The 13818-nt window shown below is 37.1% G+C and overlaps 1 long non-coding RNA gene across 4 annotated transcripts; it reads left to right on the top strand.

Moving 5' to 3' along the window:
* The first annotated feature begins 7248 nt into the window (after positions 1 to 7248).
* Positions 7249 to 12226, top strand: LOC134818617 (uncharacterized). 4 transcript variants are annotated; one of them, XR_010160688.1, is made up of 7 exons: positions 7249 to 7683; positions 7915 to 7973; positions 8317 to 8435; positions 9392 to 9475; positions 9599 to 9687; positions 10599 to 10749; positions 11487 to 12226. It is a non-coding gene; the product is annotated as an uncharacterized LOC134818617 (long non-coding RNA). The 4 variants fall into 4 exon arrangements; XR_010160689.1 differs by lacking the exon at positions 7915 to 7973; XR_010160687.1 differs by having other exon boundaries at positions 7249 to 7973.
* The last annotated feature ends 1592 nt before the right edge of the window (positions 12227 to 13818 follow it).

Raw genomic sequence — 13818 nt, 5'->3', positions numbered from 1 at the left:
AGTTCTTTTTTCTTCGAAATGTTCTGCTGCTTGGCAGCAGTTCAAAAAAGGACATGGACTTTTTGAATCCCGGGATTAAAAATGATATGGACACGTTCGTTTGAGTTTGAGGATATTGGTAAACAAAAATAATAGCGTTTTTGACGATAGTGGCTTAATTTTGACATCTATTAACCTAGCACGTTCAGAAGTTCTGAACATTAGCCACGTAACCCATACTCCCATATGCACTGCTCAGAAAGAAAATCTATTGTTGTTAGGCACTATAATGGTTCAAATGTCACATTTTGTGTGACTTAGTTAACTGCAGTTGTCTAATTATCATTCCTTGGTCTGAAACATAGTAGATTAGGTCAATCTAACAATTATGATACAACATTGGTTAAAGGGCACGGATAGAACGGTTACAAGGCAATATTTAGGTAACTTTGTCACAGTCAGAATACCATACCTCTATTCTACTGTGAGGTGTCCTCAAAACCCTTTTTACTCATTATTTGATGGTTGATCTACCAAGTACGGAGTACCAATCATAGCCCTGAAATATGTTGCTTTGAATAGTTAGCTAATACAGGCACTTGGTTATTGGGAAATGAGGTTAATTCTGTCACAATGTATGGAATTTAAAATTTTGGGCGAATTATTTATATCTGATTTTGGTTTAAAAGGCGGGAAAACTTTACATGATGACAATGTAGTTGATGCAAGTTAAGATCAGTTGATGTTTACATTGTCACAAAAAATTATACAAAATCATAAATAGGTTAAAAACAATGATTATATAATGAAATAGTCTCTTATAATAACTCTTATAATAACTGATGTGACAAAGTAAACATGTCTTGCCCCTATTTTGAAGATCTATATATTCTATAACTCTATTAGAATTCAACATTCTTTCAGAAAAAATTGGTAGAATATTGTCCAGAACATCAGAGCTCAAGTTTAACAATTTTAGGTTAAATTTGTCAAAGTCACTAAAAATGTGACAAAATTAACTTTCCTGCCCCAACAATTTCAAGATAGTGTGTAAAAATTAGCATAGGCTGCCTGATTACCTAAATAAATCAATCCAAACTACAAAAAAATATATGTTAATGTGATGACGATTACCTAACTCTAATAATAACTGATGTGACAAAGTAAACATGTCTTGCCCCTATTTTGAAGATCTATAACTTTATTAGAATTCAACATTCTTTTAGAAACGATTGGTAAAATATTGTCAAGAACATCAGAGCTAAAGTTTAACTATTTTAGATTAATTTGTCAAAGACACTGAAAATGTGACAAAATTAACTTTTCCTGCCCCAACAAAATCAAGATAGTGTGTTAAAATTGGCATAGGAATTAGGATGCTTTATTGCCTATATTAATCGATCCATACTTCGAAAAAGATCGGTTAATTTGATGACGATTAACTAACTTTTATAATAACTGATGTGACAAAGTAAACATGTCTTGCCCCTATTTTGAAGAAGTATACCTCTATTAGAATACTATTATGTAACTTTATCATCAAAAAAATTTCGATAAACTAGTTATTTTGCCAGCAAGGAGCTGACAGAGTTATAATAATTTTTTGTGACGAAATTACCCTATTTTTGATCATGTTGTGGTAGTTTAATTGTGACACTGTTAACATATTACCACCCGATAATGATTAATGTGACCGGTGCATGGTACTAGCAGTATTGTTTGATCCATAGTACGTAACACAAAGGGTTTAAGCTGGTATATCATTATTTGTTCAATTTCACACATGTTCGATATCATCAAGATTATGTGACAAAGTAAACTTGTCTGTGCCTTCTGTGTTTTAATTCCTTGCGACTATATGATATAATAACAATTCCAAGCACTTCCAGGCCATTAAATAAACCTACACTACTCAGCATTACTTATCAGGGTTCCCTAAACATTGTTCACATATTTTCTTAAATGTGTGACAGAGTAAACCTGAGTGCACCATCTAACGAAAAAAGTCGTAAAATATGTAGGTAATGGTCATATGTACCCATCCAATCAACTGGACACTCAAAATTTTGGTCAAAAACGGCAGCAAGGGGTCCATATTTACTCTGTCACATGTTTATAGTGTGACAATGTAACCATTTCCGTGCCGGCCGTATTTAAGCGATATCTTATCACCTGATTAAGATATCGTTATGTGACAAAGTTAGCCTAGAGGATGAGACGATTATCCTAACCATCAAGGGTTTGTGTAATTTCATAGTGTGACAAAGTCAACTACACTGTGCCTTTTAATAGGGTCACTTATATTTACCAATATCCTCAAACTCAAATGAACGTGTCCATATATGTTTTTAGTAAAACCTTTTAGTTTTAGCTTGTGTGTTGATAACAGTTGCTCTCTTATCAGTAAAATTGTTTAATTGCACTGCGACCACCGTTTAGTCTTGTAATACAAGTTAAGTATTGACATACGTTGCATGCCACTTTTAGCGCGCGAAGTGCGCGCCGCCGAAGGCAGATTTATTGCAGCGTTTGTCAGGACATGACACTCTACATTTTTCAACGAAGCGCATGAGGATTTCAACGCTTCAATTTCGAATGTTGCAGAAGCCACGAACTGTGAAAATAAAACAAGGTTTTCAGTTGAAAAGTTTGAAAAGCCAGTCAAGATTCAAGAAGGTTTTATCAAATCTGATGTATAATACAATTTGGTTTGGACACATAGTAAGACAGCACAAATATAGGTGAATTCTTCGTAGATTTACATCACTAGCCTATAAAAATAAAATCAGGTTAGACTAATGAAAGCAATTTAAAAGTTAACAACTTGAAAATTCAAAACAGATTTTAATCTGAAACTTTACAAAAGAGCTCAATGTGCTAGGTAGAATGGACAACAGAGCATAACAGTTACCGATAAGGCGTGTATTACACTTGATTGACGATGTCAATCCGTCGAGATCGTTGCTCTGCGAAGCATCGTCGAAGCAAGAATGCTAGTTTGCGCGGCGCGTCGAAGTTTGCGCGGCGCGTCGAAGCGGCGAAGTCCTCCAAGTATTACACCCAATGAATACATTAAAACACAAATCAAAATTTAGCGAGTAACTACAATCCTATTTAACCCAAAAATATTAGTTCTGAATTTTGAAATAAGAATGCTCTCTTCTCTATCAAGTGCTGTTGGTCGGACTTTTCTTACTACACCTAATTTAAAAACTCCTATAGTGAAATCAGATTTATGCACTAGAAAACAATGCATGGAAAGTGCCGACTTCTCAAATGACAATTCATTATCAATTTTAAACTTGTTTCTGTGTCCATTCATTCTGATATGAAATGGAGAAACCGTTTGGCCGAAATAGGTATCGTCTTTTAGGCTCTGGGGAAGTTTATTACAAATTTGGCATTGGGCGACATAAATTATATTGCTGTCCTTACATGTCAACCGGAAATCCAGAGTTAAAACCAAACCATTGACAGTGATGACTTCGTTGGAGTTGAACAGTTGGGGACAGGTTGCACAGCCTCTCCCGCCACAGTTTTGGCTGATGGTGATAGAATCCGTTTCGGGGCACGAACTGAGTTTTCTATTGCGCACTACTGTGTTGCCTATAGATGGCTGTTTACGTAGTGCAAACAATATCTGTACGTCTCCGCATAATTGTTTGATGTCCTCACTAGTAGAGTGGACCAACTTCCTAAGCTCAGGCTCAGTGACCTCTTTGAAAAATTTCACTGAAAAGACAACTTTGTCAGTGATTGGCTTCTTATCTTCCCTCTCATACAATTCGTGTTCTATTGACCTCAAGACTGCTTCAGGCTCTGTCTTTGTTAAGGTCCCCTCCTTGTGTCCACTTTTCATCAGGTCTTCTTTAAGTTCCATCAGGTCCTCCACACATGTGTGATCCTGCGAATTTCGCTTGATCACTCGGATCATCATTCATCTGTGAGAATACCACTGATTTAAAGACGTGGTTTGGGTGGAAAATATCGGTATTGAGGTAAAGCCTGGCATCAGTCTCTTTCTTAAATAGTCTGTAGTCTATGTTGTTGTTCTCCCCCAGGGTGAGTTCTACATCCAAGTAGTTAACTGATTTGCCAAACTGACAATCAACGAACTGAATTCCAAATCGTTTTGCGGCTTCATTTAGTTTCGACACAAAAAGATCAAATTGCCTCCTGGAGCCCTTCCAAATTCCAAATACATTGTCGATGAAGCGTCGCCAGAATAAAATAAGACTCCATAGCTGTATCATTTCAGGACAGATATTGATGAATAGCACCCAATGAAGCATGATATCAGCGACTTGACGCGAAATACAATTTCCAGTTAGGATACCCTTTTTGCCTGTGTACACATTTTCTTGAAAAGTGACAAAGGAGTTTGTGAAGATAATCTCCGTGAATGTTTTCAGGATAGCCTTTCGCTTATCAATCATAGCACTACCGTTCAGGGCATGTTCCAATGCAGACATAGCTATTTCAGGTTTTATGCTTGGATACAGACTGATCACGTCTAAAGTAAACAAGTTGATGGTGCTATATTTTGACATGTCTGCAGATTCATTAAGGTTTTTGATGTTACTGAGAAGGTCTGGTGTATCCAGGAGAAACTCCTGTTGGCAATAAATCCTACTTACATCTGTTAGGTATGGGCTAACCCACTTTTCTAGTCTGTAAAGGGGGCCTTCCTTGGTGGCATGGACAAGCCTGGTAGGGGGAACCATTTTCTCCTCAATGTATAATATGTACAATCAGTTGAATTCTGTCGTCGGAGAAACTCTGAATGCAATGAAAGATGTTGAGGAATTGAAGAGTTTTCTCATCCGATCACAAGAGTCGGTTATCAAACTGCAGAGGGAACTTCTTTAAGCCAAAGCCAATCAGTTGGAATCTGTTCAGACCACCGTAAAATTTGCTGTTCAGGACACTGTTCAAGCTGAGATCAATTAGTCATACAGTCAAGCTGTGTTAAAATCCTCGCCGAACACTACAATAACGGAGGAGAGCCTGAAAAAAGTTGTGCAGAAGGCTGTGTCAGAAGAGGATCGCAGCAGGAATGTTCTCATTTTTGTTTAAAGGAGACAGATGAAGAGAAACTATCAGACAAAGTAGACGAACTGTTTGAACAGATGGAAGTGAAACCACACTTCGAAGCTGTAAGGATTGGAAGGAAATCAGCTTACAAGACCAGACCTGCCAAAATTTTGTTATCAAATTCGAATACTGTACATCAGATTTTATTAAAATCGAAAAACCTGAAACTGAGTGAGCACCACAAAACTGTGTTCATTTCACCAGATCAGTCACCTGAGGAGCAAGCCAGACATCATCTGCTCGTTTTGGAGATGAAAGAGAAGGCAAAGAAGGATTTGAAGAGACGATATTATATCAGAAGTGGTATTATTTGTTGTGAGGACAAGATATCATAGTGAACGAGGACTTCACCGCTTCGACGCGCCGCGCAAACTAGCATTCTTGCTTCGATCGTTGCTCTGCTTCGCAGAGCAACGATCTCGACAGATTGACATCGTCAATCAAAGGATACTCGTAAATTTTTTGTTCTTATTATATAAGACCGTCGACGAGTCTAACTCGGCGCACGTCTTTGTAGTTTATAAACCTTAGGTGTGACACAATTTTTATCTTTTATTGTCAAATAAAGTACATTGGTTCTTAAATTTTTATGAGATCCCAGTTTATATATTTTTTAAAAAACTTTCTGCTCTGAGGAGGAAAAAAATTTTTGTGGAGAGCCGCTCAGACATTGTGTAAATTATTTAGGTATATTTTATGCAATTGTAGCGCGATGCGTTACTGTGCCGCGCCGCGCACTCAATAAGGCTTCTCAATAAGGCTTCTCTGGTAGTAGAGGCTCTTACGGGCATTGTCTGCTCGATACGTTAGGGACCCCAGATACACCTTACTAGACGTATTTTTGACCGTAGAATCGATTGAAAGTAGTTTCAAGATGATTGGACTGATTGTTCTGGGGTAAAATCGCAAAAAACCGATTTTTGGGCCAAAAATAGGCCAAAAAACCATGTTTTTTGATATTTTGAGCAAGTTAATTTTGTTGGCATGTCGGCAAAACTTGCATAAAGATAGCTAAAAGACAGCCGCACAAGATTGTATAAAAATAAAACAAATCCCTCTATTTGTTCTGAGGTAAAAATCCAAAAAAGTGGTAAAAATTTTGACTTTTTTGCTTTAAGTTTGAATAATTTTTTGCAGTTGTATTAAATCAACCCAAAAATAGTCACATCGTGTTTGGCTAAATTTTTCCTTTCCGAGAAGTACCCACTTCATATACTTAATCGAAGTTTGAATATTGTCACTCCGCAAGCGTTTTTGCCAAATTTTCGACGCGCACTACGCGCAAAAGCATTTAGTTGTTATCAATTGGCACCCGCGCGTTCATCATAAATTTCAAACAGCTATAACTCAGCGAGATTATGTCCGTTCTAGCTCATATTTTCACACTAAATAGAAAATAATGTGATCTTATTGCTGACAGAATATGGATATAATTACTTTATTTGCCTTAGAGTAATAGACTGTCAAAGTTTAAAACGCGCATTGGTATAGCACGTGACTAATAAGGCCAAATTTATACTTCTTAACATATTATCGATCCTTAGACATCATACTATTGTGTCCAATTAGCGGTTAGGTCTCTAAACTCGTAGCAGAAAACACGTCTTTTTGCCCGTAAGAGCCTCTACTATGGCTAGATCGGCGAAATGCGCTACTGTGCCGCGCCGAGCTGCCATGAATTGACATCGTCAATTAATTTATGCAATATCTTTGTCGCATACAACACTGCCGCGCGCAGTGTTGTGACCCCTCTTCGTCGTATTTTACACATATTTGGACGTTGGCAATTTATTCAATTGATAATTTTAAAGTTTTAACATTTTTTATATTAAATTCTTTTTTAATATAGTTCTAAAACGATTAAGCATGCTTTCTGTGAAAATTTAATGTACTTTCGTAAAATAATTTTGATGTGGCAGCGATTTGAAAAAGAAATTAGTTAAAAATGATACAAAAAAATTGGACATTTTTTGATATTAAAACATGTATAACTTGGGCTGTGTTGACAGTAGAAAAATAATTTAACCCTTGTCCGAAAGGTTTACAAAAGTTTTACGCGCCGCGCATAATTGCCGCGCAATTTCGCGTGTCAAATCCGTCTAAGAGTGAACATAATTGATGAAGGAGCACTTTGAGTTTTACACTTCGTGCGTTCACTGTTCGCGCCTTAATTGCGCCCAGTTCACTGTTGCCTCGCGTTATTCCATCATCCATATTTCTGCTCTTAGTTGCTTTATAATGTGTCAGCAGTAATCAGCCCTGCTGTATTATATATTGTGCTTGATTGTTGATACCTAATTAATTAACTGTTTACGATGGCAGTTATGGTGGATGATGATTAATCACTCTACAATCGCCTGTCACGTGACTTCTTCAACCCGTTCTGTAGATGGCCCTAAACAACTATTCGAAACCCGGAAACCATAACCCTCTAATCAGATCCCAACCCTAACGGCCTAACCCTAACCAAATCCTTTACAAAAGCATACACTGAAACACTATAGAGAAATTAGGCTAACTTCCTTATACGGTCATATCAGGTGATCGAGACAGTTTTTCGCCAATATCTCGTTAGGGGAGAATTTTAACCTTATGTCATGGGGGTAATAGGTAAGTGCTTAGTAACCTCTTTGCTTTTATTCGAGCCTTTTATTAAATCGAAGTTACAGTTCACGAGGTTGATCCTTTGGGAGATATTAAATCCTGTTTTACTATTATTTATAAATTCTAACGTTTAACTTTAATAATAATAAGTAAGTTTGGACGCAGACTAGAAACGAGTTTAATCGACTAAGTTTTTGATTTTGTGTACCTTTTTATCATACAACTTTTTAATTTCAGCAAACTTTAGTTAAAGAGTAAATCAAAGTTAGCAATCATTGAACTCAATAGTTAAAAAGGTGACTGTAAAAATAGAACTAAGATTTCGATACTTTTAAATGAACTTCTAGTTCTAATGATATAATTTTAAATTATTAGATGTTTAAATTTTCCTGATAGCTGGATCATAGTCATGTAGAAATTAGGTTAAACATTGTCATGCAGAAATTAGGTTGAAATAATTTTGTCCATAGAAAACACAGTCACGCCTTACATTATTACAAGCTTTAAAGGGCTCGTGAGTCGTGTTAGTGTTACTATTACTTTTGAGCTTGAAAGCAGACAAAACTTTGTTTATTTGCTTGTTTATTATTTTGTTTGTTATTAGAGAAAGAAGACAGTATTACCTCTCGATTATTTCAGGAGAAGCTAAAAGCGCTGAAAGACCAAGAAAGAAGCATCTCCCTGTTGAATCAGCACGCTGAAGAAGTACAGCGACTGGTGAACAAGCTGATAAACTCAGACAGCAGCAAAAACTTCAAGTGAGCTTCGTGACGTCATTGACATAACCGTCGTTGTGACGTCATTTTCGATGTTGATCGAATGAATTTATTTGTATTCTAGAGATTCTATTATAGCATTTGACAAGTAACAACTTTGGCTATGTTTACTGTGCTGTAATGCACTGAACGACCGGGATTCCCGGCGCCGGGGGAGGTGTTTATTCCCGGCCCCGGCCAATTTTGAGTTTTTGGCCGGGATCGGAATTATAGATTAAAAATTCACATAAGAACATAAAAACTACTGTCTTATTTGACCCACAATTCATACTTACATTTACAACTTATCTTATATTGGTAAGGGATCAATTAGCCGAAGTTAAAATGGAAAGTGCCAGTTTTAATTTAAAGTCTGAAGCACTGAGCGTGAAAAGTGATATTAAAATGGACTCTAATTCTAAAAGTGCCTGTGTCTTCATACTATGGTGTTCCGCCTCACTTCTATACTACTATAATCGAGCAGGACTTGACAAGCCCACTAAAACAAGTTGTGTAAAAAATACCACCAGTTCACGGCCCAACCACATTGTTTATTTGTACACCCAGTGAATTATTCCTTATATGGCGCGGAACATTCCTGGCCTAACGTGTGTGACGTGTTTCTCCGCACTATCAGTTGACTACCATTCATGTAGTTGACTGCCACTGTACTCGCATTTATGTGTTACTTGTTTTTACGTGTTTGATTTAAATTGCTCGTGATTAGAGTTAGACACACGTTCGGTGAAAGGGGAGGGGATAGTTTTCACTTTTCAGACAAGGGAAGGGGCAAGGAAACGTGTGATTACTTGATTATTGATTTTTCACGTTTTAAGTTAATCTCGACACGTGTTCAGTAATTATGTGTTTTATAAATACCCTTATACTGTTTACACTTTTTAAATCCCTTTAAAGCCAACAATATAATCCACGAAACAGACTCCTGGCACTAATTTCAGGATCTAAAATAGGCCCGGGCTTTTTTAAAAGTTACTGACATCACGCTGGTCCTCACTTTTTGGAGTCTACTCCCTCATTTCCAGGTTAGTGCACTATTAGTGGGGAGGAGGTGTATTAACTTTATCAGTCACGTAACCTCATGACACTCCCCATCACGGGTAACTTGTAATGGTAACGTTGTCATGGTAACAGAAATGTGTTTTCAGGCTGAACAGGAAGCTGTACAACAACCGGCCTGACAAGTTACCGGTCTGACAAGTTACAAGTGGTGGACCTACATCATCTAGATGTACAGGTTCGTTCATTTACTGATTGATAGCTATTTTAATGAACTTATTTGTTTAGATTTATGACGTGTTTCTCAATTGACAATTTTATACCCTCGAGATAATACAAAATTCTATGAAGGATACATTTTTAATGTTCAATTACATAAATGACAAACTTAAGTTGACTAAATCGCTGCCTGTATTTGGATTATTTAAAAAAATCAATTTGGTGTGACCACAGTACCATAAGTCGCACTTAGCATAAAACCTGTGAGCGAATCACCATACTTGAAGAGTGTGTGCCAGCTCATGTCCGTCTTCATAACCTCTTCCCTCCACTGTCCCCATCTTGACTGCATCTCAAGAGAGCCGCATTGAACTTCCCTTTCATGCTCGAGGTTTCTTTTAACTCTCTGAAGGACCTCAGCTTGTTGTTCCCGGGCGTTCATCTTCTTCCACGGTTTCTTCCATTCTCCAAAACCAATCCTTGCCCTGCTGTACGACCATTCCTCTCACCGCTTCACAGACTAAGTCCCTCTCAGCACAATCTAGTTCCTTGTCTGGTCTCCAAACTCTCCCTGACCTGACTTGCGGTTGAATCGCCCTTATCATGTCATCAAAAAACTGCTGGTAGGACTGATGGAGTCGACATTTCTCCAGCTTCCAAGTCGTGCTAGCCCTTAAATGGGTCATAACTTGGCCAAATTGTGTAATCAACTTGAAATTTTGGGAATCACTTAAATTATTATACCAAATGTGTCTGTCAACTTTGGAGTTCCTAGTATAAAGTGTTGTCATTTTATGGCGACAATAATTAAAACTAAAAGGAGAGAGTGACGTGCCACACCCTCTGAAATCAATGAAATTTGGCGAAACTTTCAGAAATACTAAGTTTGACCCGCATGTGAAGGTCGCTAAACTAAATGTAATATTTCAGGTACAAATTCTACTAGTACGATTCGATGCAGTGGAAGAGGTTGAAGTTGACGTTTAAGCAGTCACCCTGCCGAACAAGAAATCAGTCAGGCAAAGAGGCTAGGTTGACTAGAAACTCAATCACTATATCCGTGAAACTTGCTGGAAGCTATGTGAGTTATTTTACCTCCTTATTTCAAATGACCTCCAAACCAATTACATTGAACTTTGAAGAGGTGAAGAAACCAAAAATATTAACTGAATTAAATGCGACTATAAAACCGAAATAGTAATACACTGCTGACTACAAAGAAACATCTTACATGGGGCCAGGCTCATATAAGTGTTCATATGTTAGTGTTCATAGCCGTTGAAAATATGGCGGAATGACAGGCTGAATGTGGCCCAGTAGAAGAAAAAAACATTATAATTCTTTCCGACCATAATAGAAATACAATTAAACTAGAATGAAACAAAGAGTATTAAATTTTTAAATTAGTCGAGTCAACTAAATTTCACAGAGAAGCTGGACATTTATACGACAATTTAAACGCAATGTGTATGCGCCGTGATCAATGGTCACGGCGCATAACCATTGCGCCGTGACCGTTGATCACGGCGCATAACCCGTAAGATGCTGCGCACATTTTTGATTTTAAAATGGCGGGATTTCAACTGCCATTGTTATACGATACATTGAAGTGCATAGTGGAGTGTGTGGTCTGATAGTAGACAGAGGATTTATTTGAAACATTCCCGGTGCCTTCAACTGTTCTTTGCACTGACTATTTGATTGCTTAAACGAATAGGCGAGCCTTCAAAAATATTAGTTTCAATGTTTTCATAGTTTTATGATGCAAATATGATTTTTCCATTTACTTAACTGATAATACCCCCAATATCTTTTCAGGTGTGGAGGTCGGACCGAAACTGTAATCAGACACTAAACATTAACGAGGACCAATTATTTTACTCCTTTAATGATGAATAAAGATCGCTGATTGCTTTTACTGATATATAGTGTTAAAATGAAAGAGAAACTGTTGAGACGAAAGAGAAAAACGCACTCATTTATTTATAGTTTTATGTCTTAACAATGTTATTCGAAAGCTAATTTTAAAAGCTGGCTCTGAATCCTTGCTAAATGATTTGGGAAGGTGTAAGGGCTAAATATGCCTGTAGACATCATTTTCAGTGGGTTTTATGAAGTTTATGATTAGGGTATATTTTGGGACTGAAATAAGCGCAAGACCTTCGACGTTTCTATTCCTACTGTTTTTTTAATTTAGCAAATATACAAAAAAAATTATACTGTCGTAAAGATAAAATGTTTAGTTATCGGATAGATACTTTAAAATTAAGTGTTAAAATAACCGAGCTAAGATATTCAATGTTAAACTCAAAAATGTTCACGCGTTTATGAAGAAATATTTAATTCTGCGCGTAGTTTTTTGGTCACAACTATGGCAAATTTTTACCAATTTTGTTCATAATTTCAAAATGTTATTTAGTAGACAAATTACTTTCGGACTAAATCCTTATTGTTTATTCAAATCTAAAAGAAACAACATTTATTTGACTTCAAAATTGTTCAATCTGAATACGAGCTAATTACGACGAAGGGAGGTCACAACACTGCGCGCAGGAGTGTACAAGCGGGGTAGTAAATATTGTGTTTCGTTTTGTTTCGAATAACTTCACTGATATGATACAAGTAGGGGGTGCACGATAAAATAAACTTGCTCGGATTTTAAACATTTTTGTACCAACTACCATTGTTTTCTTTGTATCACGTGGTGACCCCCACTGTCGCTTCACTATAGTGTATCGTCTTCGACGATATAGGGGGAGCCGCGCACTTCGTGCGCGGCGGGTCATACAACGTATGACAATGTTTTCTAGAGACTGTGAGAATTTTCACAATACCAAATTTTTCATACCTTTCTGGAAAAATCAGTGAGTTTCGCTTAGGTGCCATATTTGATGCTGCGCGGTTTTTTGAGCAAAAATAGCTGTGAAAGTCGCGTAATTTGACCAAATTCGTTAATTTTTGTCGTATTATTCGAATATATCTTCGGTTCCTTGAATGCGATCATTCTGAAAATTGGCGACAACCTTCCAATAGGGCTTTCACAACTGTCCGAAAAATTTGGTGGATATCGGAGTTGATATAGTAATAAAAATGTGGCAAAACACGCTGCTTTTAGCTGTAACATAATGTTTGCTCTATCCAGAGCCCTTGCGCTTGCAGTAGCGCGCGCCCGCCTCACGGCGGTAAAAAGGGCTCTAGCCATGAACCCACCCAACAATTTTGGCACCACTGTACAGTGGTGCCAAAATTACCCGCGCTTTTGTCCTCATATCCGACGCCGCGCGTGTCGTTTTAGTCATTTCACATTTGTTAGCCGATTTGAATAATTTGTGTTCGCCAAATTTCTCGTTGGATAAGATTTGAGATTAATATTATCAAATTTTCAGAAAGCTCAGTTAGTTGTACTGCATTGTTTTCCTTATACTGCCGAATGCCCATGATTCTCGAAAACACTCAAACTTTTTATTCTTGTTAAATTCTTTTGTGTTAAATTATAGATACTATACTCCAGAAGATTTTAAAATGAGCTACCACCTTTGTCATTGGTCATTGCATCTCATATTTTTAGGGTTGCCAAGATATGCATTGTTTTCAATAGCATTTTGTACTGCCTACTTTTCGTTTCATTGACTGTGGCCACGTAGTCTAATTAAAGTAACTACTTCGTCCTCACCTCAATAAATTATATCAGTTTTAGCTACAATATGTCCACAATTGTCCACCTATACAATGACCATGTTCTTCAATCTTCCTGCTGGCACTTATTTTGGTCTGAACATCCTGTGGTAAGTTAATTTAATTTTGCAAAAAACAAACTGCAGCTAGTGTGTCGATAGAAATTCACCGATTAAGTTTGATGTTTGATTATCTTCCCGAATAAAATATCTTATTGATTGAATAGTAGTACAATGAATACGCTGGTAAGTGAGCCCTGTAGCGACGAACCTGTTTCTTCGGATAGCGAAATGTAATGTCGACTACTTCATCTGACAATGGTTTCCCGTTTTATAAAGAAAATATTACCTTTGAAGCGGTCTCGAACTTCCTACTCTCCCTCCTCTCGTCAGCTAGACAGTGTCCTATTATTTCTCTTGTGTTAATTTTGTGATAAATTCTTTCATGAGACCATCTGAGTTTTTGTCTTTTTTAG

Source organism: Bolinopsis microptera, chromosome 7, assembly GCF_026151205.1.
Source record: "Bolinopsis microptera isolate Bmic1 chromosome 7, MBARI_Bmic_1.0, whole genome shotgun sequence".
Taxonomy (NCBI): Eukaryota; Metazoa; Ctenophora; class Tentaculata; order Lobata; family Bolinopsidae; genus Bolinopsis; species Bolinopsis microptera.
This window is presented reverse-complemented; position numbering and strand designations above follow the sequence as displayed.